Source organism: Amphiura filiformis, chromosome 8, assembly GCF_039555335.1.
Source record: "Amphiura filiformis chromosome 8, Afil_fr2py, whole genome shotgun sequence".
NCBI classification, from domain to species: Eukaryota; Metazoa; Echinodermata; class Ophiuroidea; order Amphilepidida; family Amphiuridae; genus Amphiura; species Amphiura filiformis.
This window is the reverse complement of record NC_092635.1, coordinates 21,772,398-21,799,849: the sequence shown is the minus strand read 5'-3', so window position 1 is coordinate 21,799,849 and position 27,452 is coordinate 21,772,398. Positions and strand designations below refer to the sequence as shown.

At 38.5% G+C, this 27,452-nt stretch overlaps 1 long non-coding RNA gene across 1 annotated transcript; it reads right to left on the bottom strand.

Annotated features, from left to right (window-relative positions):
• Positions 1 to 5,736: 5,736 nt before the first annotated feature.
• On the bottom strand, positions 5,737 to 18,978 carry LOC140158800 (uncharacterized). The gene is made up of 6 exons (XR_011859827.1): positions 18,341 to 18,978; positions 13,583 to 13,767; positions 11,971 to 12,057; positions 7,377 to 7,457; positions 6,863 to 6,965; positions 5,737 to 6,448 (listed from the first exon to the last, which is right to left on the bottom strand). It is a non-coding gene; the product is annotated as an uncharacterized lncRNA (long non-coding RNA).
• Between the last annotated feature and the right edge of the window lie 8,474 nt (positions 18,979 to 27,452).

Below are 27,452 nucleotides of genomic sequence, written 5' to 3'. Positions count from 1 at the left end.
CTGGTCCCAAAGATGGCTCCTGGTCCTATAGTTTGTAGTGTAAAATATTGGACACACCAGGAGCCAAAACTGGGCAACCATGGGGTAAAAAAAGCCTGGGTGCCTGCTTAATATAAGCCTTGTCTACAGATAAATAAGTGTTTTCATTTCTTTTCCTTTTATCATTATTTAAAATTCTTATTCAAGTGGCACAGCTTCTACTGAACACTTCATCAGAAGTGTTTTTGTGTGTTATTTAAGAAACATTTTTACGTATATATATATTCTATGGTGTTGATTTTTCAACCATGACATGATTTTTTTTCCCTGCACGCTCCCCGGGGGGCACATCAATAATTTTTGGTGGGTATGCTCCCGGAATTTTGAGGTGGTGGGTCTTTGGGAGCTGACGGCGTACTGTAAAAGGGGGTCTTTCGGAGCTGCGAACCGGCTGTGAACAAGTAAAATGGGGTATTTTGGAGCTGCGAACAGTCAAAATCAAGGGTCTTTCTTGGCTTTTTGTTGTAAATCGCCTGAAAAAACCAGAAATATGAGGAATGAGCCATTTTTAGGTCTTTTAGAGCTGAAATTATCAAAATCAAGGGTCTTTCGAGCTTTATTTTGGTCAAATATAGGGGTCTTTCGAGCTGCGAAACCCAAAAGGGGGTCTTTCCGGGGAGTATACCCGTATGGTCATTTGTGTTGAGTGCCCCCCCGGGCACGTTCCAGTGTTATTGTTTCACGTTTAATTAAAAGTACTGCATTTTCATATATAATTTTCATTTTCTCGAGAATCGATTCTGGTGTTTGAGGGTCGTACAACCAACATGTTGCATTATTAGTAAGTTATTTCAATACACCACCCGCGAAAGCACCCTAAACAAGGATTTAATCCTTGTCTAAAATGATACCCTAAACAGGTAACACGAGCCTGTTTTCACACCCTAAACATGGATTTTATTCCCTGCATCAACTTTTATAACCTAAATATCATTTCCGCGTATGAGCAATTGCAATTTTGCTATCGTTTTTACCAATTTTTCTATAATATTTTGTAGTAAACCTTTGACAAGCATCTACTATAATTTATGTGCAGTAAACCTTTGGCAAAAGTGTATTTTAAGCATATATTGCATATTTACTGTGTTGAAATGCGCTTTTCTGATTGGCTGCTTAGGCGTTCTGCTGTTGCCGAGTGGAAATTAATCATAGATTAATAAACACACAGATTAATAAACACACAGATTGGAATTTTCCATGCCTGTGCCCTCCAAGCGCATTTCGAATTCAGCTGACGAGGTCCATCGCTCAGACCTGGCAATTTGTGTGTTTGCTGACGAGATAGGCAATATGCTATGATTCCACGGTATGAATGAACTTTGCACCGTACGCGTTGTGAGCTCTGACTTTGCAACATCACGGTAGTACACGCTTGTCAAAGGTTTGCTGCAAAATATTATACCGTGATGTTACTAGTACAAAGTCAGAGCTAACAACGTGTGTGGTGCAAAGTTCATTCATAAATTTCCATATGGCAACAGTAGATCACCTCAGCAGCCAATCAGAGACTAGTGTGTTTCAACACAGTAAATATGTGATGTATGCTTAAAATACGCTCTCATCAAAGGTTTACTGCAAAATATTATAATTTCATAATCATTTTTAAACTTCCCACCTGACATGTTTCAAGAACTTTTAAAACAAGATATGTTTTAAATCAAAATGTTTTACTTTAAAATGAAATTTCCAACATGACAAAAAATCACAAACAAGAAATACCTTCACTGGATCAAACTCTTTTATTACAGACCATTTGCTACATTTTGTATTGGATAACTGAATCTAGGAAATAAAAACTGATTAGTAATGCACATTTTGCATATCTCGACTCTTAATCATGTTGCGCATAACTGGGACACATAAAAATTGTATTGTCCTAGTTCCTAGTTCTAGGATCTTTTCTTGTTTAAAGCAATTACTGATCAGTTGTAAGTGAATAATACCTAAATTGCTTTAATATTACACTTTCAGATTTAAAATTTAACAATTTTATGATTTAAATGCATGCTGTTTTGATAGATCTTATTTTTGCATTATTGTACATTTGTACAACTTCACCAAGAATTTGTATTTTCTAATATGAATGTTTTGTTAACTCTTTGTTTAATATCAGCCGCCCTCGAAATAAGCCGTATCGTAATTTGCACCTCAAAAATTGCATATCATGATATAACTTGCAAAACAGATTACATAAGTAAGTAATAAACTATGGTGGTTTAATACTTAAATATTGGATGAATGGCACTCCAACTTGAAAGTTGAGGTACAAAATGAGAAATCCTTATTTCGAGCACTGGTTATTGATATATTCACTTCTAATATTATTAACAAGATTTGAAACTTCCTTTGTGTTCAATTCATATTGTTTAATTCATATAGTTGGCGAAGGGTCTTGTGCGACCACCTGATGAGCTATATAGTAGTTTTGACTTCCATCATGATGTCAAAGGACCACACATAGACTTGCCCCTAACCCACTAACAATAGGTCCTAAACTGCTCGAGCATTGAAGCAAGTATTATGAAATTACTAAAATGAACATGAGCTTTACAATCTTAAGCTACAAAACATATCTACAATTTTGGAAGGTTCTATCTTATTTTGAAAGTCTAAGATACTAACTTGATTTTTGGTTACATAAACCAAAAATTGAATGGCAAAAAAAAATTGCATGCTTCACTTGCATCTGTTGAAGGGTGGGGTTCCCTATCAACGTGCATGGGTTCATCAGGCAATGATCATAGTCAAAGACACAAGATATATATTATTAATGTCTTTTAATGTAGTAACCATTCTTGTTAGTAGAGAGGCTCATTGGTATGAGTGTGTTCAGTCCTGAGATCAGAGATCGACTAGCTCTTCTAGTCAGCCCCAACTCTCTGGGTGTTTCCAAACTAAGTTTATATTATTATTCTCTCATTACTATGATAAGAGGCCACTTAAGATGATTGTTGGTAAACACACTATCATGATGTTTTGGGAGGTCTGACTACCTCTTTGCTCATATCATGAGGAATCACGACTAGTTGTTTAGACTGATCTTAAGTGATCATTCATATGATAATGAAGTGGTTAGCACTACTGGCCTTCTTAGTTTGTCCACTTAGAATGTTGGTGCTATACCTAGCAAGCTTATCAATTATTCATGACTCTTAATCTGTTTATGATTTGGGTCTTCATTTGGTAATTAGTACCATGATTCCTAAGACAATGGAATCATGATACCAATTAATAGTCAGCCCATTTCTGGTCTCTTACACATCCTTTTCTACAACTACTTAGGATAGTGAGATGCACATAAATGAACCGGCATGTGTCACTGAAGTCACAAAGCATGCCACTATATTTGCCTGGAGCTATATAATAGTTTAATACTTGACAATGCTTGAGTAGTCGTGGTCACTATAAATAATACCAAATTGGAAATGAAGGAGATGGGAGAATGTCCACAAGCAATAAACGATATGGCAGAATAAAAAGCACATTATGATATATTAGACCTGCACAATATGCTTGACAATTTCCCAGTCTGTTTCACTTTCAAGCTGGTGACCTTTCAACTTCCATGACATCTAGGGGTAGAATTTTGGCAGTCACTACATGAACCCTATTGAATTTTTGGATCAGATCTCTCAGAAGAATCTCTCTGGGTTCTCGGAGTAATCAACAAAATTCTGACCCTTGATTTTGTTTCAAAACATTCGAATCCCTATAGGAAGAGGCCATGGCATTTTTAATTGGTCTTTACAATCAGCGTTTTTCTATTGAACTTACGGTATAATAAAGAATCATTCTGGTTAGAGATTAAACCGGAATCTTCCTGTTCACCGTGATTTTCTACTGCGCTAAATACCGCATACTGCTGATGTCATTTGCATATTTGCCGGTTGACACCCCCACATCGTGATTAAACCTTTCAAAGCTTCAGTACTCCACTGCACTGTGGCAAACCGGAATACGGAAGCTGTGCATGGTTTTCTATTGTCGAAAGGCGGCTTTCATCTCCGGAAAAAATCCTAGTTTTATTAGCATAAATGCCGGCGAAATAGCAGAGAAAATTTAACCGGCATTCACGGCCAAATACCGGAGGACATCATTTTCTACTGGTAATCTTTAATCCCCAAACCGGATAAAAGCCGCATTCCAATAGAAAAATGCTGAATGAGTCATAAAGTTATTAATTTACATGGACATACCCTTAAAATCTTTTACCCCCAAATAGCCAGTATCGGGGAATAAACTTTCTTCCGATCGGCCTGATCTTATTTTCAAATACCACTGTCAGCAGGGTAGACAAGGGCAAGGGTTATTACACATGTCTTGGTTGGAGCTCTGGTTGGAGCCCTGTCCTGTTATGTGAAAATAAGATCAGGGAAAGAAAATTTATTATCCCGATACTGGCTATTCGGGGTATAAGTTTTAAGAACATGTCCTCGTAATATGATAATGTTGTTGTTTTTCATCCACCTTCATACCGTAAAAACTTGAGAGCGCTTATAAAACATGCTAACATGAAAAGCCTCATCCACAAAAGTGTAAAGGGTTTTTGAGAAAATCATTGATTCACATAGTTATACGAACAAGTAAACCTGCAAATGTGTGTCTCAACCCCATTAGCCCAGTTGGTAAAATGCAGGACTGACTTTCATACAATTTCATGTTTTCAAAAGTGCTCGATATAATAAGCACATCTGCTAATTATTGATAGAAGACAAGGTTGCTACGTCGGCACGCATAGTAGGTGATAAAGTGGATTTCCAAATAAAGTGTTGGATGCGTACCGTTAGACCAATAGGCCTATAAAATAAGCGCCGTGTCAGACAAAAGTCTTTGAACATGGCAAAAGTTAGAAGTCAGCAAAAACATCTAAATCCAGCGATGCTGAGGTCTTCATCAGTGCTCGGGCCCCAGTAAAAATTAGAAATACTCGGAGACTCGAGCACTGATGAAGACCTCAGCATCGCTGGGATTTAGATGTTTTTGCTGACTTCGAACTTTTGCCATGTTCAAAGACTTTCGTCTGACACGGCGTTTATTTTATAGGCCTAATATTGGTCTAACGGCTCGCATCCAAACACTTTACTTGGAAAACTGCTAATTATGGAGTTTTTACGGTACTATACTGGTTCCTGCAAAGTGAATTCGTTAAAAAATATATCATTGAAACAGCAAACTACTCCTCATTCCAGAAAAGTACAGAACAAATTTTTTTGAATTAAAAAAATATTATCCTGAAAATTATCCATGAAACATAGCTAAATCCTAATCCTTTAGTTAGTCCTAACCGGCAATGAAAGTAAAATTTTAATATTTGGTCAATATTGGGAAACAAGGGCCAAAAACATGCATTTTTGGGGCGTTTTTCGAACATTTTCTTATTCTGTGTCAACAATCAAGCCTAAAGACTTGGCTAAAGGCTAAATTCAAGTTATGCATTGATTCTAATTTTTGGAAAACACATTTTTCAATCCTTTTTCGTAACCAATTAGCAAAAATAACATATAAGGCCAAAATAAAAGGTCAGTGTCTCAAAGCTCGCGTAAAGCGCATTTGTAAATCGCGATTTGAAAAAAAAAAAAAGAAATGCTGATATTTTTTTTTTTTTTCATATTTTTTTTTCATTTTTTCCAGAAAAATTCAGCGAAAATCAGATTTTTCCCTTCAAAATACCATAAAAATACTGAAGTCAGGTATAAAAAAAAAATCGCATTTCGCATTTGTTTTCAAACCACCCGTGAGCTTTGAGACAAACCTTTATTTTTGTTGGCCTAATATTAAAATTAAGAGCTAACTCTTACCCTACACTCAAGATTTTGTATGCTTAGACTTGTGCCAAGACTTACAATTTTGTGACTACAATAATTGTAAGAAAACATGCAAAATTGCATGTTTTTGGACAAATTGCAAAAATATTAAACTTTGACTTCTATTGCCAGTTAGGACTAACTAAAGGATTAGGATAATATTTTTTTTAATCCGAAAAAATTAGTTCTGTATTTTTCTGGAATGGGGAATAGAGAGTAATAATGCACAGCAACATATATGAGGTTCAGCATAAATTTACTGTTTACATAATTTGTGACCAGTACATGTAATTCTTTTCAAACAAAATTTGTGTGCAGTGTACAAATTATTTTGATTTATATAATCATATAATTATCCATTACTATGTTCATTGTCTGATTAATATGATTCTTTTGTTTTGCTTTATCAGGAGAATTGACCAGCAACATATTTTCTACAACCCTGCCTTTCATTGCAATAGCTGGAGGTTGCAAAAGATAAACAACATCTTCCACTTGATGGCTTTAGAGATAATCTCCCTTTGCTCCATCTGGCCAATTTAAGGATTTACCAATCTCTACTTTCTCCATCTGACCTGGACTGTGTCATCTGTCCTTTTCACAACCTGTATACAGATACAGAAAAATGAGAATATCGCCACTTTAGAAACTTACAAATGTGACAATAAGCCATTACTATTACATTTACATTAATACATTCAGCAATTATTTATTGCTCATCTTGATATGGTGAAATAAGGCTCTGAAGGTCACTGCCCTGGTGATCAACCAATGAAGAACTTCTCTTGTGTACATGCCGGGTGTACGTACATGACATGATACTGTGGTATTTGGGTTTATGGCAAAATATAATTGCAGTCAAAGGATGATGTTATTTCTTTTTAATTACAATATAGATACATATCATTTAACACATCAATTTCTTGGTGGCATCAAACATATCACAGTTTAATATTATAGTGATATTTTGTTAAAATTTACTAAGATCATTTAAGAATCATGATAGTCATTATACTCACACAAGCTATATATAGATAATTGTTGTTGTGACATTGCCTCTCTGACCCAGCTGGGGCACCTTCACAGTAACAAAATCACCAGTAGAACAAAGTGCAGCATTACCTATCAAAAAAAAAGTTGACTATTTTGATGAAAGGAATTTCTTCTTGAGATATGTTCGATAAAGAGTACATTGCATTGCAGTCAGTTAATTTGAGATTAAAGAGATTTTTAAGTCAGTACACATAGTTGGCAGTGGTGATACAACCCACCCTTTTTATTTTATACCCTTTATACCAAAACTACTTTGCACGTAAAGTCTATGGAAAGCTATTTTGTGGCATGTACCCTCAAGATTCTCCCCTTCAGGTCTGCCTTTGTTTTCAAGCCAACCTTACGTAAAAGGCTGACATTTTTGATGGTGACTGTGTGTTGGCTAGATCTAGTACCATTTCAGCATACTGTTCCGGACTACATTTTGAGGAAAAAGTCACCAGACTTTTGTGATAAATTTGAATTTTAAAATTTACCTACCTTCTTTGGCATAAAAGAATACATTTGCATTCGCTGCCAGCTGTCTATAGCCTGAAGTAGTACTCGCATTCAATGTAATTTCTGTAGACAGAAAAAGTAAAAACACATTAAACACATTTCGCCTGATGATCGTTTTAGCAACGTGAAACACAGTGTAGCGAGTCCAATACATGCTGTATTGACATATGTGTAATAAAAACACATTAATATATGTTATTAAGGATTGACCACAATTACCAATCCACCCAATCTTGTGTGATTTATTGGTGCTTGTCAGCATGCTTACTACATCAGCCTTTTTGCACATAAACAGTACTTGAATCACTAGTCTTGCTCTGCGCTTTACACCATTGGCTTCACAGATATTTGAAAATCTTTCATAAAGTCTCTATCAGTGCATTATTTGGAGCACAATATCATCAATTATAAGCTACAAATATTAGATCTATTACCCCACTAACCTTACACCACCACCCACTATTACCACCCAGACAACCCTACCCCACCACCACCACCCAGACAACCCTACCCACCACCCTAACCTGCCACCCACTATTACCCCACTAACCTTACACCACCACCCACTATTACCACCCAGACAACCCTACCCCACCACCACCACCCAGACAACCCTATCCACCACCCTAACCTGCAACCCACTATTACCCCACTAACCTTGCACCACCACCCACTATTACCACCCAGACAACCCTACCCCACCACCACCACCCAGACAACCCTACCCACCACCCTAACCTGCAACCCACTATTACCCCACTAACCTTGCACCACCACCCACTATTATCACCCAGACAACCCTACCCCACCACCACCACCCAGACAACCCCACTCACCACCCTAACCTGCAAACCACTATTAACCCACTAACCTTGCACCACCACCCACTATTACCACCCAGACAACCTTACCCCACCACCCTAACCTGCCACCCACGATTACCCCAAGTAACCTTGCACTATACCACCCACTATTACCACCCAAATAACCCTACCCCACCCACCACCCTAACCTGCCACCCACTATTACCCCACTAACCTTGCACCACCACTCACTATTACCTCCCAGACAACCCAACCCACCCCTAACCTGCCACCCACTATTACCCCCAAGTAACCTTGCACTACCACCCACTATTACCACCTAGACAACCCTACCCACCACCCTAACCTGCAACCCACTAGGGACGCACCATTGGATATTATCGGGGGGCTAGGGAGTTTGGGTCAGGCAGAATTTTTTTTTTTTCGCTGACTTCGAAGCAAATTTTTATCTTTTATCTTTTTTCAATTTTAATGTATACCTTTGTACAGAGCTGGGTAGGGAAAATGTTTTTTTTTACTCATCATTGAGGCAAATTTTTTTTTACTGCACTACCACCCACTATTACCACCCAGACAACCCTACCCCACCACCTAACCTGCCACCCACTATTACCCCACTAACCTTACACCACCACCACCCACTATTACCACCCAGACAACCCGCCACCAACTTACCAACTTAAGTTGATGCATGAGTGTCACAAATTGTTTGGTTGAGTCATGTGTTGGCTTTGACTTTGTTTCTCGATCTGTTCTGACTAGCAAAAGTATGGACTACATGTAGGGGGAAATATAACCACCATCCACTATGACCCCACCAACTATAATTACAATACCACCCACTATGACTCCACAGACCACCACCCACTATTACCCCACTAACCTTACATCACCACCCACTATTACCACCCAGACAACCCTACCGCACCACCCTAACATGCCACCAACTTACCCTGACAAGGCAACAACCCTACTCCATCACCACCCCTACCCCCGCCACCCACTATTATATAACCACATCACCATCTACTATTACCTCAGACAAAAAAAACAACAGGGATCGAATTCACCAGTGTGCAATGAGCCAGGTCTGTTACGGATTTATGTGCATGCATGCTCAGATCAAGCAACCCAATTTTCTGCTCAATAACTAATTGTACCTAATGTGCATGAGCAGTCCAATTAGACTGGCGCGACATTTAAAATGACCTCGCTTGGATCAAAACAAACTTGACAGGATGAACGATGTGTATGTGAATTGGGAACAAACTTGTGCTTCAAACTACATATTACAGTCGGAGGGCCATCGTGCGCGTTTTCCGTTAAAGGTCAAATTATTAACGGACGCGACCTTTGCAAAAATGACCGTCGCACTCTTGGGTATGCTTTTTACCTTTCCCGCGAAAATTTCGATTTGAAATGTATCGTATTATGTGTAGCCAATCATCTTGGGCAACTTACAAATGACTTGTATTGAAAATATCTTCACAATTCTCTACTTGATTTCCATTTTGTCTACTTTTGTCGTTAGAATTTGTGATTTTTTTTTTTGCTTTACCTTCAAATTTATTTTCGTTGCTAAGGACTTCTAACCCGGATATTTTCTGTCTTAACGCTTTAATCATTCTAATTTTTAGCCAGACAAGTAATTTCAACCTTTATCTATCGATTAGTCTTTGTCCCAAATTTTGAACTTAAAATTCTAAGTTGTTATAATTGTTTAAATTGGTTACCCAGATTAGGCCCATCCACGAAAATTAAGTAAACAACTTCATAACAATAGCGCGTGACTTGACACCATGAACGAGTACACGCACAAGCAACTTTGTTGCGCCTAAGCGCGCCATTCATCTGCGCTTCAGTGAAATACGCTACGCAGTTAAACACTGCTCGCATGAACTTTCTCAATGTTGTTGTCGCATGGCCTACTGAATACTGGTATTTTTCCGTCTTGTAAAATACCCTTTTCATCCCGGCAGGTTTTTGTCTTAACCAACCAAAAATCTTGATTTTTTAATATGAGGATAATAAGCCATGTTTCTAATCATATGCAAATTCCTGATTTATGAACTCGCACCAGTTTTAAAATATAGTAGTTTTTGTTACTCTTTTATCTCAATTCATGACAAAAATGTGTGTTTATGTGCCAATATCATCTTCCTTGCAAAGTTACGGTATTTTTTGTGAACATATATGGAATGTTGAAAGCCTTTCTTGTAGTTATTTATAAAATATATAGCTATTAGGAGTTGTAGAGAGAATTTTGGGAGCTTTTAAAACTGCAACCCAAACCAAGCAAATTTGAATTTTTGTTGTGTGCGTATCCATAGCGTACAGTTTAATAATAGCGCGTCAAAGTTGAATGGCCCTCCAACTGATTATTGAGACTTGCATCATGATTTGTAACCATTGCAATGCATTAAGGGGGTACTATACCCCTGGCCAAATTTGTGCCTATTTTTGCATTTTTATCAAAAATTATAGCACATTGGTGACAGGTATTAAGATATGTATATTAAAGGGCAAGGACTACAACTACTACACTGAAAATTCAGGAACTCAGGGCAAGTAGTTATTGATCAAATATTGGTTTTCCTCATTTTTGACTGTAACTCCACAACTGTTGTCTGTGCTGAAATAAAATTTCCAGTGCAGTAGTTGTAGTCCTTGCCCCTATAATATACATATCTTACTTGTCACCAATGCGCTATAATTTTTGAGAAAATGCAATAATAGGCACAAAATTGGGCAGGGGTGTAGTACCCTTAAAGAAATAATACACCATGTTATGGGCAACTTAAAAATATTAATATGTAGTTTGAAGCACAAGTTTGTTTTGGACGCATCGTTGTTAATCGGTGACGAACAACGGTGAAACATGATTGAATCCCTAAATCACCACCTTATCCTACGTACCCCATTACCCCACCACCCTCACTATTTCCCCACCATGTACCTTACCCCTCTTCACTTTACTCTATACATTCTTTGGTCCTCTGTTATGTCGGAAACCCCAGTCACAGCACCGCATGTGAATATTTCTCTCTTGACTCTTGGAATGAATTTTAGTAACTTACATAAATAAAATTTCCACAAAATTCTTCTTCCCCATACCTACCAACCAAGCATTAAAGACATTGTTTAATACTTAGTGGCAGCTCTACGGTATATTTCTTTCCCCCAGTTTTGAGGCAAAAAACCCAAATTACATAAATTTCCGCTTTTGCAGCAAAATTTGTCGATTCCTCCCCGAAATTCACTTTGCACCCCAATGCCCACCCCCCTGAAAAAAATTACTGGTGCCGCCACTGTTAATACCGTGTATTTCCTGACAAATACAGAGCAGAATATGTCGAGATTTTAACCGCATGTTAGCTAAGCTCAACTGATGGTTTGATTTAGTTTACACAATGCATTTCACATTAAGTTAATTTTTAATTGTAAATATATTGAACAGTTTTTGGAACCTAAAATTTGCTTACCGTTGACCCTTAATTTTGATTTACTGTAAGGGTCCATTTGGATCCCTTAATCTTTGACATTAATGCTACCCCTGGCTGGCAATGGTTTGTCTAGATAGCATTTCCAAATATTTTAAATTCCCTAAAAAACATGGACAAAAGTGAGTCCTGGTAAGCTCAGAGTAAATCCTGGTTCTAGCTAACATTTGGTGAACCAGGTCCATGACTCACTTTTTTCTCCAAAACTGAGTTCTGGACTTAAAAAGCAGTTAATTTCACCCTTGACTTTACCTTTTGTTTTAGTTCCTCAGCAATTTCTCTCTGTCTCTGTATAATGTTTGTCAACTTTCTTCAATTGACTGAGCTAGTCATGAAGATCTGAAATAATAAGAACATGGGCAATGTGATTATTAACTGCATAAAAGTTAACTTTTTACTTTGGGAGTATATGAGGTGAGGACCAGACATATCATTTTGTGGCATGATGTCCTACATATACCCAGGCCAGTGCAATGTAGGTATTGCGATCAAGCAAAATCAGTCGGAACATTTCCAAAGATATGAGCAATTAAGGAGTTTCCAAAACAAGAGGAAAAAAAGGAAATATTTTCTTTGTTTAGCTATATTTCAAAATCAATATTTCCGAGTTCCGACTGATTTTGCTTGATCGCATCACATATGTTGTTTAACATTTGAAACACAAAATGGTAAATCAGTACAATAATGCACCATATTGCTAAAGGTGCTAGATAGGATGTGTGATGATATGATGGTATCAGTGAGACACAATAACTATAAATCTCTTTTTTTTTGAGACAAAATGTTTCTTTTTGCTATGTGACCGTAGACCAACAAATGGGCTGTTGGCGGCAATTTCACTTTGTGAGATATTGGACAAGCATATTTTGCTCAAAATAAGCTTTACACTGATATATTAAGGGTGCACACAGCACACCAGTAAATAGCCTCCATTGACTTTCTGTACAAACATGGTCCGGGAAAACATCATTTTCTTGACTGCAGAGCGACTCAGCTCTTCAAAACTTACACTTTCTGCAAGTTGAAGGTCAGCTGAAGACATCTAGTCCAGAGAAATCATACGAAGTCCATCAGGTTTTTTTTCAGAAAATTGATGACTAGATCACCCATATAATATATAGCTTTATGGCGACTCACAAATAGCTTGCTGTCTCCTACATTTTAGGAGATTCCTATTTACTGGTCACTGGTGTACACTCTAAAGAATTTTTATGTTTACATGTTAATATAATATATCATAAATTTGGATACTGGTAAACATAATAAGACAGGTTTGATTCAATTTTGAGGGTTTTTTACTATGCAAATTTAAGCTAATTTACATGGTATCATATTTAGCCTTTTTTGCTATCTACTGCTGATAGCAATGACAAAATTACACACTTAAATAGCTTGATACACTGTAACATTTTTACATTTTATTGTTCATTTGTTCAATGTTTTTATACACTGAATGATAGAAAAATTGTATTAAAATATTGCTTGAATTCAAAAACAAATGCCTGAATCTATTTTCTGTGTACTTTTTGTTTATTTGTATAGAGTGGGGGTCCAATGAAGGGACTTGTATTGCATACATACTTTGAGTTCAAAACAAGGTATATTGTACACCCACTATCTCCCCAATATACATGGGATTTTTAAATTGTGTTAGTGAAGCACTTGCAGCATAACTAAAGAGCATTTTATAGGCCTACATGCATGTATATGCGAGTTGCAAACTATTATATCATTTCTCAAATTGTTACTGGATGCAGTGTAGTTGGCTGCAAGTGCTTCACATAGCCACTGGCACTGGCATATGGCAGTTCACACTCTCTCTCTTTCGTTTGAAAGCTATGTAAAAGGCTCTGTGTGCACTCACCAAGACACTGTCCCCTCCAATTGTCAAATGGACTCTGCCATAGCCACATACATTGGTGCACCCATTTCCACTTCCAGCAACTTTTTCTGAAGGCATTCTTGTTTCGAATTTGCCGCTCAATTATTCTCTGTTGCAGATTCTCAAAGAAGAGTGCAGGGTTGATTTCCTTGGCCATGTCAATATCTCTATGTGCAAACAAACATTAAAACAAACAAATTGATAAAATAGAGGGAAAATTGGTGTTTGTGACCTATATTTTGAACAAATTTTCTGATTCCAAGGGGAAACCCTTCTTGGCACCCCAGGGTGCCTCACCAAATATTTTTCAATTTTCACCCCACCCCATGTTGAAAATCTTCCTAAGGCCATCTTAATTAAATCCTGTGTCTCAAAGCTGCCATGCGCGTTAGTAAAATTGTGCGCGTTGTCCTCTTTGAAAATCAAGAAATTCATTTTTTTAATCTTTTTATTTATTATTTTTATTACAAAAAGGAGAAAATGCAAAATGTGGAAACAACAGCCAAGATTTTGTTTTTGTTAACCCTAACCCCCTAAGGGCTTTTTGGCGACGGGAAGGGAAAGAAGGAAAGAATAAAGTGAGAAAAGAAGGAAAGAAGTTGTTTGCTCTGGGTGGGATTCGAACCCGAGACCCCTCGCATGCCAAGCACTCGGTCGGGGACACTTTGCCACGGGTCTTGGGCTTCGCTGGCCAGCTAAACCGCGCCTGCCTGTATATCACTTAGGGCGATTACGTCATCACACCACGTGGGATGCATGCACGAACAGCGCATATATCAAGTAGTATTTTGTAGTATTCAGGCGGGTTAGGGTTAAGGAAGCCTATACTGAGTTTCGATAGTGGTAACCTAACCCTAACCCCCTAAGGGCTTTTTGGCGACGGAAAGGGAAAGAAGGAAAGAATAAAGAGAGAGCACTCGGTCGGGGACACTTTGCCACGGGTCTTGGGCTTCGCTGGCCAGCGAAACCGTGCCTGTATATCACTTAGGGCGATTGCGTCATCACACCACGTGGGATGCATTCACGAACAGCGCATATATCGAGTAGTATTTTGTAGTATTCAGGCGGGTTAGGGTTAATGGATTTATATGAACAGTAACATTAATGTGGCGACTCAGTGGATTATTAATATACATCCACGGCTCAAGTACGGTCAAGTGATAGGATTCCCCAGCCCATAAATGCGGGCATCCTTAATTACTAGCAAACCACAGCCATGTTCACGGACCATTTTACTGGTTGGAAAATCCTGGGCGAGTTACGACATAATCCCAGCCCTCGCCCCGGTAAAGTCCCAGGCCAATTTCCCGGGGTTTTGGCAGTCCCCGGTTGCATTTGATATGTGCATTACCACAACACGAAAAGCTGCGTACTAACGAAAAGTGACAGCTCCTCTCCACTCCCCAAATTTGGTCAAAATTATACCGTATTCATGGACAATAACCGCCCATGCCCCTATAAGCGCCCACCCAGTTACTCTACAACACGCAAACTGTGATATTAGTTTATGATCGAACTACCGGGTACAAGCAAATCTGAAACATGGTTGGAACTTGGAAACATACACTGATGATGATGGATGAATATTTTGCCCCTTTTTGCTGAACCATGAAATGGTCAGCCTATAGTAGTCTATGTTACTTCCTTCCTTCCTTCCTTACTCCCTTCCTTACTCGGCAACCTTTTGGTCTGAAATGGACATATATCTCTAAATATCTCTCTATATATCACGAAGGTATGACCCCATGAGTGGTGTCATATGAAAGAGGAAAACATAAAGAATATAATAATAAAATATTTCCAAACGTTAGAGGTCATCCAGGGGTCACAAAAGGTCATTTTAACCGAAAATGCTCAGATTGAGCTTAAATTTAAATGCAATGATCCTTATGACATTCTAAACATGTTTAAAACATTTTAAAATTTATTTAAGGTCATTAAGGGATGACCCCTTAAAGGGGTCAAAGGTCAAGTTTTTCAAAATGCTCCAATTGAGCTGCAATTTATATGCAATGATCCTTATGACATTCTAAACATTTTAAAAACATTTTAAGATTCATTTAAGGTCATTAAGGGGTCATAAAGGGGTCAAAGGTCAAGTTTTCCAAAATGCTCCGATTGAGCCGATATTTAAACACAATGATCCTTATGACATTCTAAACATGTTGAAAATATTTATACATTCATTTAAGGTCATTAAGGGGCAATAAAGGGGTTAAAGGTCAAGTTTTCAAAATGCTTCAATTGAGCTGAAATTTAAATGCAATATGATCCTTATGACATTCTTAAGGGGGTACTACACCCCTGGCAAATTTTGTGCATATTTTTGCATTTTTCTCAAAAATTATAGAGCATTGATGACAAGTAAGATATTTATATTATAGGGGCAAGGACTACAACTACTGCACTGGAAATTTTATTTCAGCACAAACAACAGTTGTGGAGTTACAGTCAAAAATGAGGGAAAACCATTATTTGATCAATAAATCAATAACTACTTGCCTTGAGTTGCTGAATTTTCAGTGCAGTAGTTGTAGTCCTTGCCCCTATAATATACATATCTTACTTGTCACCAATGCGCTATAATTTTTGAGAAAAATGCAAAAATAGGCACAAATTTGCCAGGGTGTAGTACCCCTTAACATGTTTTAAATATTTTAAAATTCATTTAAGGTCATTAAGGGGGTCATACAGAGGTCAAAATTCAAGTTTTCAAAATGCCAGCTTTCCACGACCAAGGTATATTAAAACGGCAATGAATCGGCCAGTCATACCTTCGTAGCATTTCGAGATTATGTCCATTACAGACTCCGGGTGACAGTGGTATAGGCCTACCACAATATACTGCCGAAGCCACATGGTTCAGCTATGGTGCGGTTATCGTTCTAGTTTACGTATTGTAGGCCTAAACAATGTAAAAGGTAAGCGCCCACCAAAAATGACTTTGTTAAGCGCCCTGGGCGGTTAATGGAACGAATATGGTACTTATAATTCCAATTTTCAAGGACTTTCAACAAGGATCTTGTGCGAATTTCCAGGACTTCCAAGGCCTTGAAAAGGTGTTTTCAAATTCAAGGACTTTCAAGGACCCTGGAAACCCCCTCCCTCCCCCACACACACACCCCTGTGTGTGTTTGTCGCCAACCGAGGACATTGTGTTATGCTATCTATCCGAGGACGTGTGTAGGCTATGATGTTTTCATCGCCTAACCGTGGACTAAAATGGCTGATTTTTTTTTGTGTATAAATACGAAACGGAAGTTTAGCCATCACCTGCAGACGGTAGTTTGTATACGTGTGGTCTTCGGTTTCAGGCAAATAGCATTAAAGCATTTAGCATGCATTTGAGGTCTTTTGCAGCAGTTTGAGATTGCGAACTGTCCTCGGTTGGAAGTAAGTCCGCAGTTTAGGGTGAAAAATCTTGTGTGTGTCCTCGTTTGCCCGGTCAGGTTCCCATGATATATCATCATCATCACATGTCATGAGCACCTCAATCGACCAAAAGAAGCTGCATGCCATAGCATAGCCAGTGGCGTATCGTGGCTGCCCCAACCCGGGGCTGAAGAAGAAACAATTTTGCCGCCCTTCCTTAACAGGTCGTTTGAAAAAGCAAAAAAAAAAAAGCAAAAAAAAAAAAAAAAAGAAGGATTTTAGGCGCTAGCGTCCCAAAAGCAAGGGGGTGCCCCCAAAGCCCCCCAAAATACGTGCATGATAGCATCACATGGAACAGGCATGACCTACAAGTAAATAAAATAATTCTTGGCCAAGCTAGAGCGTAATGCGTACCTGTTGCTGCCATGATGTAGCGTATTAAGCGTGTACACAACAACTGAGGTAAAGCAAAGAAAATTGGAATTTACTTCCAGCCCCGACGGCGATGTCGTCAATGCGTGTCACTCCATAGCATGATAAAAGAAAAGATTTTTCAAGGAAACCTTTTCAAGGAAAAAACATTTATGTTGTCTATACTTCACTTTACCCGAAATGATTTTTTTTGTGATGAGACAATCGCACATGGAATTTTAGAGGGATTGTGATAGTAGTTCCACATAGACAATGATAGAAAAGCTGCACTATCGATCATGAGACTATGCTGTGTCGTTTTTTAATTGATGCATTTTGGCTGAATTTTTTTGATGAAAGTCAATCTTTGACAAGATGTAACTTTGCTATGGAAAGTGCTATGACAAAACGGTTTTCAGTCATGTCAGTTTTGGTTTTCTTTACACAAGGGCTTTAATATGATATATAAAATGATGCGGTTTGATGGCAAATTTGAATTCACCTTTCATACCTACATCATTTAATACCATGATTACATGGCCTGGTCATGTGGTGATGTCGTCACATTTGTTGACAAAATTAATAACCTTGAATATACCAGCATGCCAGGGGAGTCCAAACCACTTCCCTAAATGTGCCAGCAAAATTCGCAAGCGTTTAAACCTCAAAATTAATACAGCACAGTTCTCAATGCACACCATGCATGCATGATTGACACACGCACATTGAACCCATTGATTTGAACATGATGAACACTGAATGTGAAGTACTGTTATTCATGAAGTAACATGGACATGGTAAGCTTATGACCATCCAATGCCATTGATCATGACTTGTGCGCCGAAAAGCCTTCAAAATCAACTTTACCGAGGCCCAAATTCCATTGAAATTACATCTGCACCCTCTTTAGATTTTACTAAAATAATAATAATATTGAATAAAACCGACAGTACTCACCAATCCTTTAGTTTTGTTTTCCCGGTGATTAGCACAGCGCTGACATATCACATCTGCCATGTTTTCTGTTTACATCCCCTCGATGACCTTGAAATTTGCGGGTTTTTTCACAATGACGCGCGCGGAAAAAAGGTCATGGAACGTGACAAAACTGTCAGAAAATCAACCGATAAAGTTATGTATTTCACGAAATATGATTGGTCAAAGTGGGTCACGTGATACATCGTTGCCTACCCCTTCGTATTATAGTATGGTAAGTAAGATGCTGCTGACGTCAGTGTAACTCTTGTGTAACTCTTAGTCGTGAAAAATCGCGTAGCAAATTTGGCATGCAAGAGTGTCATACATTCAAATTATAACATCTCAGCCGTGATCTCAGCAGATGTGCTGCTTTGTCGCCGAAGTCGCCAACAGAGGGCAGTATTTAATTCTTATTAATAGAATGATACTGCCCTCTGTTTATCATTTTAGCGATCGATAGAGGGGGGAAATAGGCAATTTCTAATGACAGTGGGGGTATAACAGTAATTTATACATTAAAAATACACATTTGACACCATTATTGTTATTTTTATTAGAATTTTAATGAGTTTTGTTCAACATAATTCGGAGAAATTGACGGATAATACAGGTTTACCTAAAGCTCTTGAGCCGTCGATCATGTGCCTGCAATAGACCCCCTTGATGAATTTGTTTTAAAATTGTCAAATTTGTGTTGAGCGCCCCTGAAGTGCGTGTTTTTCATTGGTCCGTTTTCAGGGTCAAAGTTCATTGACTGACCTGGAAAGTCACGAAAACAAAGTCATAAAAGTGTGCATGTGATGTGTGATAGAAATTAGAAAGTTCTTTTTTTGGTCAATTTACGCTTCCACAGCATGCTTGGTATTTGTTTTTCAAGTATTTTTGTTTACAAATCTAGGTAGCCGATTATAGGTAAGTTTTAAAGTAATTGAAAGTGTGAAAATAATAATTCCAAGGGGTTTATTTTCAGTAAGCTTACTGAAATTGAAATTTACTGTTTTTACAAACACATTACAATGCTAGTTCGAATAATCAGTCCCAAAACAAAATATTAATTTCTGACATGGTCCTACTTCACAGTTTTTTAATCCCCTATTCATGTTCCGTGAATCACTCTATTATGGACCGTCCTTTTGATACATAGGGGCCTTGTGGTGTAGTTTTTGATCGCAAGGCCAAGGATCGGATAATTTTATTCCCCATTCGAATTCTGAACCCTTCGCAAGGGTGCAGATTTCGGCAAAACTTTGACGATAATTTTGCCTTATTGGACACTAAAATGCATTCGATCCTTAATTTTGTTTCAACCGAGTCTTAAATTAGCAAACACAATATTAAGTTGGTACCACTTTTATATACATTGATGAAATTTTAAAGAATTTTTTTCAAGTTTTTGACCGATGCAAATCGATAAGTGTGTATTTCCCATTGACATCCAAAATGGCATAAGCCAGTACTTAATATACATAGGTACGGCGTATATAGGACTGGCAAGCGAGTCTATCTTTTGTCTACCTCTCTGTTTCAAACAGTATTTGTAAACAAACAAGGAGGTCGAAATTGTCCTCGCGGAATACGAAAGGCAGCGTAAAAGTACGGCACTAGTTCGGGTTGGGCCAATTTGGATGACTAGCAATTGTATTAAAACTAAGGTAACTTGTCTTTTGTAGTCTTGGTAGTCATGAAACATTTTCAACATTACATTCACATGGATGTGAATGATTTTGTGAGTTCTCCACCTTTCTGGCGAGTAGATTTTCTTGCAATAGTCATGATACATTTTCAACATTATATTCACATGGATGGGAATGATTTTGTGAGTTCTCCACTTTTCTGGCGAGTAGATTTCCTTGCAATATTCGGCTAATTTGTATTTTTAAATGTTCTTGTATTATATCGCCAGCATACAATGTATCCAGCACGGTAAAAAATAGTTTAAAATTGTAAGAGGTTTCTGATCATCACAATGTAAGTTGTTTTTTTAAACACTTTTTAAGGACACAATTTTCTCAGTTTTCTCAGACATTTTGTTTACTTGTTGTTATCCATGTCACCCAAAGTAATTGGTTAGTCTCGACTCCAGAATGCAACATGTCTCAATCGCTAACATGCATTGACGACAGGAACCAGCTGTAAAAAACGAAATGGGTCATCTAGTGACATGCATTGTTTCATGTATTGCTTGGTTGGACCGTCTGTGCAGCTGTGCAATTCGCCAGCGAAGTGGTTACATAACTCCTTGGTAACTGGATCACACACCTTTTAGAATTGGTACGGTAGTAGACTTTATGTTGCGACCATTTCAATCGTGGTGCAGAACTCAAAAGCGTGATCCAGTTGACATAGTGATAATCGGCTTACACGTAGGGCCAGAGCCAAAAATGGTCATCACTCAACCTAAAATTTAGAAATTGTCACAGGAGTGAATTTCTCCTCTGGTTTAATAGACTACTTACCAAAGAATCGGCAAAAAAAAAAGTAAAATTTGCCCGTAAATTTTGGAATGCAAGCAATAAAATACACACATAGCGCCCTCCCGGTGTGTCAGTACGGAATTGTTAAATTTGATGTTACTACATTATAATGGTCTTCTGTATAGACAATTTCAGCACTAAAAAAAAATTTCAGTGGACTTTGCAAAAATAAAGAAATAAATTAAAATATGTGTAAAATTCCGTCCCGCCACATTTTGAGGTGATTTTTTTACATTCCGGAAGGGACGAAAAAACAATTTTAGTCAAAACTTCGATATCAACTATTATGGTAATAAACATTCCTGAGTACATAACAATTGAATTCATCAACTTTGCTAGACTCAGAGCCATTTTAACTGAACTTCTATTTCAGGCCTTTTGTGGTAGGATGCCAGCAATAATTCTATTTTCAGGGTCTATGGTGTAAAACATGGCCCGCCACATTTAGAGATGATTTTTTTAAGTTCAGTAAGGGATGAAAAATTTCTTACTTTGGAAGTGAAAGAAAAGACAATTTTGTCAGTTTTAAAGTGAATTAATTGCTTTTTTTCTTGATTTTGACATGGTGGACAAAATTCCGTCCCGCCACATTCCGTCCCGCCACATTGACATGATTTGTAAAAATTGATGAAGGTACTATAAAGAGGGGGGTAAATTTTATAATTCCTTCCTTAACAAAAGAAGGATAGTTGATGTTAATACCAATGTTAGAAACAAATGTTTTATTCTAGTACTTTTGATAAAAATTCAACAAATGTACTGTGTTCACAAATACATGAAGTTTATCATTCCGTCCCGCCACATCAATGAATTTGTGTTACCGTGGCAACATGTTGATTCTTTGGGCTATTTTTCTTGTGTGTGAATATAGTCTGTAACTTACTTGTTTATATTAAGAACATGAAGAATCCATAAAATAAACAGTCACAGAGCTACGATTTAAAAGGCCTATCAAATTCCGTCCCGCCACAAACGGGAATTTTGGCTCTGGCCCCGTAACACTTCACTGGCGAATTCAACTGCACTGTCGAGTGTCATATTATATTTGTAAACATTGAAACTTCTTCTTGGACAAGTATACCATCAGCAGGTCCTGTTTTAGTATAAACTCAGACTTGCTTGCCAGCCCTATCACTGCCTCTGTATGCTGTCAGCGTTGGAAATAGCTGGTATCACATAGCAAAATGCTACACAATTTTATCAATTGCTACACAATTTTGTTGAGTAGAATTTTTTATGCCATAGACTTACACACTGAAGTAAGTAAATTTACCAAGAGAAAAGTAATGAAATCAAATGAAAGCAGATGGGCGTGAATAGGCTCTCAAAAATATTCCAGGCTAAGTTGGGGTCATTAGAAACCTCAGTTGAACTCCACGGGGCCTGTTCAAGTTCTTGAATAAAGTCATCTTTGTTAAAGTGCCTGTATGACCTAGCATTGATAATACGTGGTTGATCTTTAGGTCGCTTAGCAACTTCACGAATACTGTAGATTAATCTGTGATCACCGATTGAAACGGTTATAACATCCTTATTTGAGAAAAGTTCTGGATGAGTCGTCAAAATATGATCAAGACAAATTACAAGTTTTACTGAATTGTGTGATACGTGTGGGTTCTTAGATTAACTGAGTCATGCGGTAAGTGTTCATTAAAGATGATAGTTTCCTCCATTCCCAACTTCTTGGCTGAAGACCATCGCAGTTGAAGTCACCAAGGCAAGTTATTTCTCCTGGTGTTCGGGATGAGAGACTCAATTCAGATTGGAGGCCTTCAAATAGCTGGTTACAGATACTCGATGCATAAACAACAGTTTACAACACCTACAAGAATGGGACAGGTCTTGGGAGGGAAATTTTGACCCACAATGACTCAACCTTGGTGTTAATAGGTGTTGAAATATTAGATATTTGCATCAAGTCTATTATGATCATAGAGGGCCACGCCTCACCATCCCCACCTCTGTCGCACCTTTGAGTTTGTAGTTAGTTATTTCAATTTGCAAGTTGTCAACATCTTTGAACCATGTTTCTGCGATTGCAAACACGTCCGGGTCACTTTCAAGAGCAATGAGTTTGATTTCATCAAGCTTGGGATAAGCTGACTGTGCATTAATATGGATATCTAGGTAAGTCCTATATGAGCACGAAACTTGGTGGGTACATTCAACATTTAGAGTCAAATTTCTGGATGGTCATTTTTGGGTCATCCGAGGTCACCCAGGGTCATCTGAGGTCAAATTACTAAAGACTGTCGTAGGGGTCATCTTAGGTCAAATACCTAAAAACTGTCGTATGGGCATGAAACATGGTGGGTACATTCAACATTTAGAGTCAAATTTTTTGAAGGTTATTTTGGGGTCATCCAACATCACGCAAGGGTCATCTAAGGTCAAATTACTAAAAATTATCATACGGGCATGAAACTTGGTTGGTACAGTCAACATGTTGAGCCAAATTTTTGGATGGTCATTTCAGGGTCATCCGAGGTTACCCAGGGGTCATCTGAGGTCAAATGACTAAAAACTGTCGCATGGGCATGAAACCTGGTGGGTACAGTGAACATTTAGAGCCAAATTTATGGAAGGTCAGCTGAGGTCACCCAGGGGTCATCTGAGGTTAAATTACTAAAAACTGTCGGATGGGCTTGAAACTTGGTACATTGTAGGTACAGTCACCATCAGCCAGGTAATCATGCAAAGAACCATCAAAATTTAGGGGTCAAAGGTCAAATATCAATATTTGTCCAATCAAGCTCAAATTGAACAGGCAAATCACTATGGGTTGTTGCAGGTTCATTTACTTCTACCAAAAGTAATTGCGAAAGCTGGCGATCGCAAAAGCAGGAGAGACTCATGGTTCGAGAACCGCCTTGTTTTATTTTGGAATACATGTAAGTTGATTGGAATAGGTTGATTTATCATTGGCATGTGTGTCCATTGGAAACTAATTTGTACAAAATACAGAATAATGAATTGTTTTGGGATTTTGGCATCACAAACGTGGCTCAAAAATCAAAACACGGGCGGATTATGATAAACATAACATTGACTTCCATCCATTAGCCATATGCATGGGAAATCGATGATAATTATATAAACCGATAGATTCGTTAAGATTCGGGGGGATGTCAGGGATTCATACCTGAGCTGAAGTGACCCATTCTAATGATCAAGTGAACTGGCCCTTGTGTTTCCCCAATGAGCTTTGGAATTTGGAGCATGCCCCAGCCAGTGCTCTAAAAGTGTGCCCACTCAAAGACATAAGGCTCTGGATGAAGGGGTTGGGGTTCATACTTGAGCTAGTCTGTATGCTACTCTCAATTAGCTACTTGCAGTTCCGCCATTATGCACTATGTGCGGGGAGAGCCTCGAACTGGCAGCATACATGAATGGGAATTGAACTAGTCATAACGTTCTGTGTAAGGTTACATAATTCTTCCTTTCATGTATGCTGCCAGTTCGAGGCTCTCCCGCACATAGTGCATAATGGCGGAACCGTGCAAGTAGCGAATAGTGGGGGGACTCACAATTGAGGGGGTGAGCTGTGGAGTGTCGAGTATGGTTTCCGATAGTGTGTGATTATACCCGCATGCGAAGCATGAACTGGTATATTGCCATCCTATGGTTTCTTCTCCTCCTCCATCAAACACAACATTCTGTCAAGGCCAGCGCTAAAACTACAAGGGACACATAGATTTATCTTATTTATTATTGGTACACTGATAGATCCAGGGTTACTCTATATATACAAGTATACATGAGCCCCACATGTCATATATTATGGGCCCCAGGGCCCCATATGTTAAAATAAGGAGCAACAGATTGACAAGGCTAGCTATAAAACTACAAGGGCACTAGAGCTCATATGTGGCACATATATGGGCCCTAAGTTGTAAATTGCCTTTTGCCCATTTTGGCCCCAGATGTTTAAGGCTAGGGGCCCCAGAGGCCCAAATGTTAAAACAAAGGGCCAGTCGTTTCTCAGCAAATAAAGGAGCTACAGGGTTTAGATTTGGTACACTAATAGGTCTTCAGCATTATATTGTTATATGTATATGAACCCCATGTGTCACATAATATGGGCCCCAGGGCCCTAACGCTAAAACATAGGGCCAGCTGTTACTCCGTAAAGAAAGCAGCTACAATGTCCAGCTTGAGTCTGCTGATAGCACTTGAGAATTATATTTCAACATAATGCACATGAGCCCCATAAATCAAATATTATGGGCCCCGGGCCCCAAATGTTAAAGCAAAGGCCTGGCCTTTTTTCATCAAGTAAAGCAACTTTAGAGCTCAGAGTTTGTACACAGATTGCACCTGAGAATTATATTGTTATATGTACATATGAGCCCCATATGTCACACCATTGGCCCCAGGGCCCAAAACGCTAAAACATAGGGCCAGCCGTTACTCAGTAAATAAAGCAGCTACAGTGCCCAGCTTGAGTCTACTGATAGCACTTGAGAATTATACTTCAACATACCATAAAACCTCGTCTACAAGCATATATAGCGTTTTTGATGAAAGCTCAATTAATATGAAACAAGCGTGAATGGCCAATACGATAGATTGGTCTTACAATGATACTTCTTTGTATATGCTTGGATCTGTAATTTATTTGCTCAAACTCCATAATGGCGCATGGATTAATTTAGCTTTCATCAGAAGCACGCTATATGCTTGTAGACAAGGTTTTACGGTATGTACATGAGGCCAAAAAAAAAAAAAGGTTTGTTTGTCCATAGAAGCTTATGAAACAGTTGGGTCGGTAGGTCTTGATTTTTTTTTTTTACAGATATTGCACTTGAAACTGACAATTTGAAGACTGGTATAAAATAAGTCAAAACACACAGCACTTTACTGGTTTTTAAAACTCTTGAGATGGTTCTGCATGTTATACTGCTCATTTTCTTTCTTTAAATTTATACTAACCACTGTTTTACTAGCACATTCAACGCAAATTTAAAAAATAAAAAAAAAAGACACGGTCGGGACCAGAGTACACGGTCGGTCGGACCTGGACAAACAAACTTTTTTTTTTTGGCCTGAGCCTCATAAGTCAAACATTATGTGCCCCAGGGCCCCATATGTTGAAAAAGGGCCGTCCGTTTATCATCAAATAAAGCAGCTTCAGGGCTCAGAGTTTGTGCACAGATTGCACCTGAGAATGATATTGTTAATAACACCCATTCCGTCACACCCCATACACGTAGGACTAAACAGATTCACAGACAATAGCGTAATTATAATTTAGCCTAGATAATATAAACATTAAGGCTGTTCCAGTTAAATTACATACCCATTGGCTGTTCTATTTAATTTACATACTCCCTCTGGAATGGCCTTAAAATAGGCTGTTCCATTTAATTTACATATTCCCTCTGAAATGGCTCTTCCGTTTAATTTACACACTCCCTCTGGAATAGCTTTCCCCTAATCAAATTGCATATTGTGAATTTCAATAACGTATTATAATAATTAGGCCTATAGATGATAATTTAAATTACATACCTTTGGCTGTTCAATTTGATTTACATATTCTCTCTGAAATGGTCCCAAAATAGCTGTTCCATTTAATTTACATACTCCCTCTGATATGGCTGTTCCATTTAGTTTACATACTCCCTCTGGAATAGCTTTCCCCTTATCAAATTGCGTATTGTGAATTTCAATCCCATCAAATTGCATAGCTTCACTGTGAATTAGACTGACAACAGCAACCTAAGTCCACAGCAAATAAGGACTGTAAGTTTGTGTACACCGATAACATGCGGGTATAGCTGTATTTGTGTACAAATATGTGCGGTTTTTAATAGCTTGTCTATTCAAAAGCGTTTTTGGCTTCATGGGGTCTCCCCTTTTTGGGTTCGTTTTTGGCTGGGATTTTTCTTGCTGTTTCGGGGGGAGTAAGGCATCTAGCTTAATTGTCCCAGCCTCTGCCATATCAGTAATGTCACCCTTGTGAGGTAGTAACTGCTGGCGGGGTTTATTAATTTTTCCATCAGCGATTTTGATTGGCTGCCTTACGACTTGGCCTGGCTCATCAGGCCAATCGGATCTCGTGTTAGCGAGCGTCCGGTTTTTCGCGCCGTTTGTTCCTTCCCTACTCACTTTTTCGGCTGAAGCAGTCAAGTTCGTTTGAAAATCCCTCCCAACCCACCCAGTATTGTAGCTGGGGAGGGTTTGGTGGGTCGTCCCCCGACTGGTGGTGTCTGGGGCAGCTGGCCAGGTCTTTTGCGCAGTCCCCGTTCCGGATGTGGGGGTGGGCTGGCAAGATATCTTGCAGCCTTGTGCTCAGCTGGGTACGGCATGTTTTTCAGGGGGATCAGGGTCTGGACCTTTTCTTTTTGTGTGTTTCAATGGTCGTGTCCGGAAAATATTTGGAGGTGTGGTGCCCCAGGTGGGATCCACCATCAAAATCATCAAATAATATGTCCAGACTCCGTTCCCACCTTTTGGTTCCCCATCAATGGGAAATTTTTGTAGATATTCCTACATGTGTGTGCATCAGTGTGATGCTGACTGCTTCAGCTAATTCCGCAAATCCAAAATAAAAATAAGTTAATTGGGTAGTAACAAATTTCGCTGTGTGCTGTGTTTTTCTCATTGTGCATGTA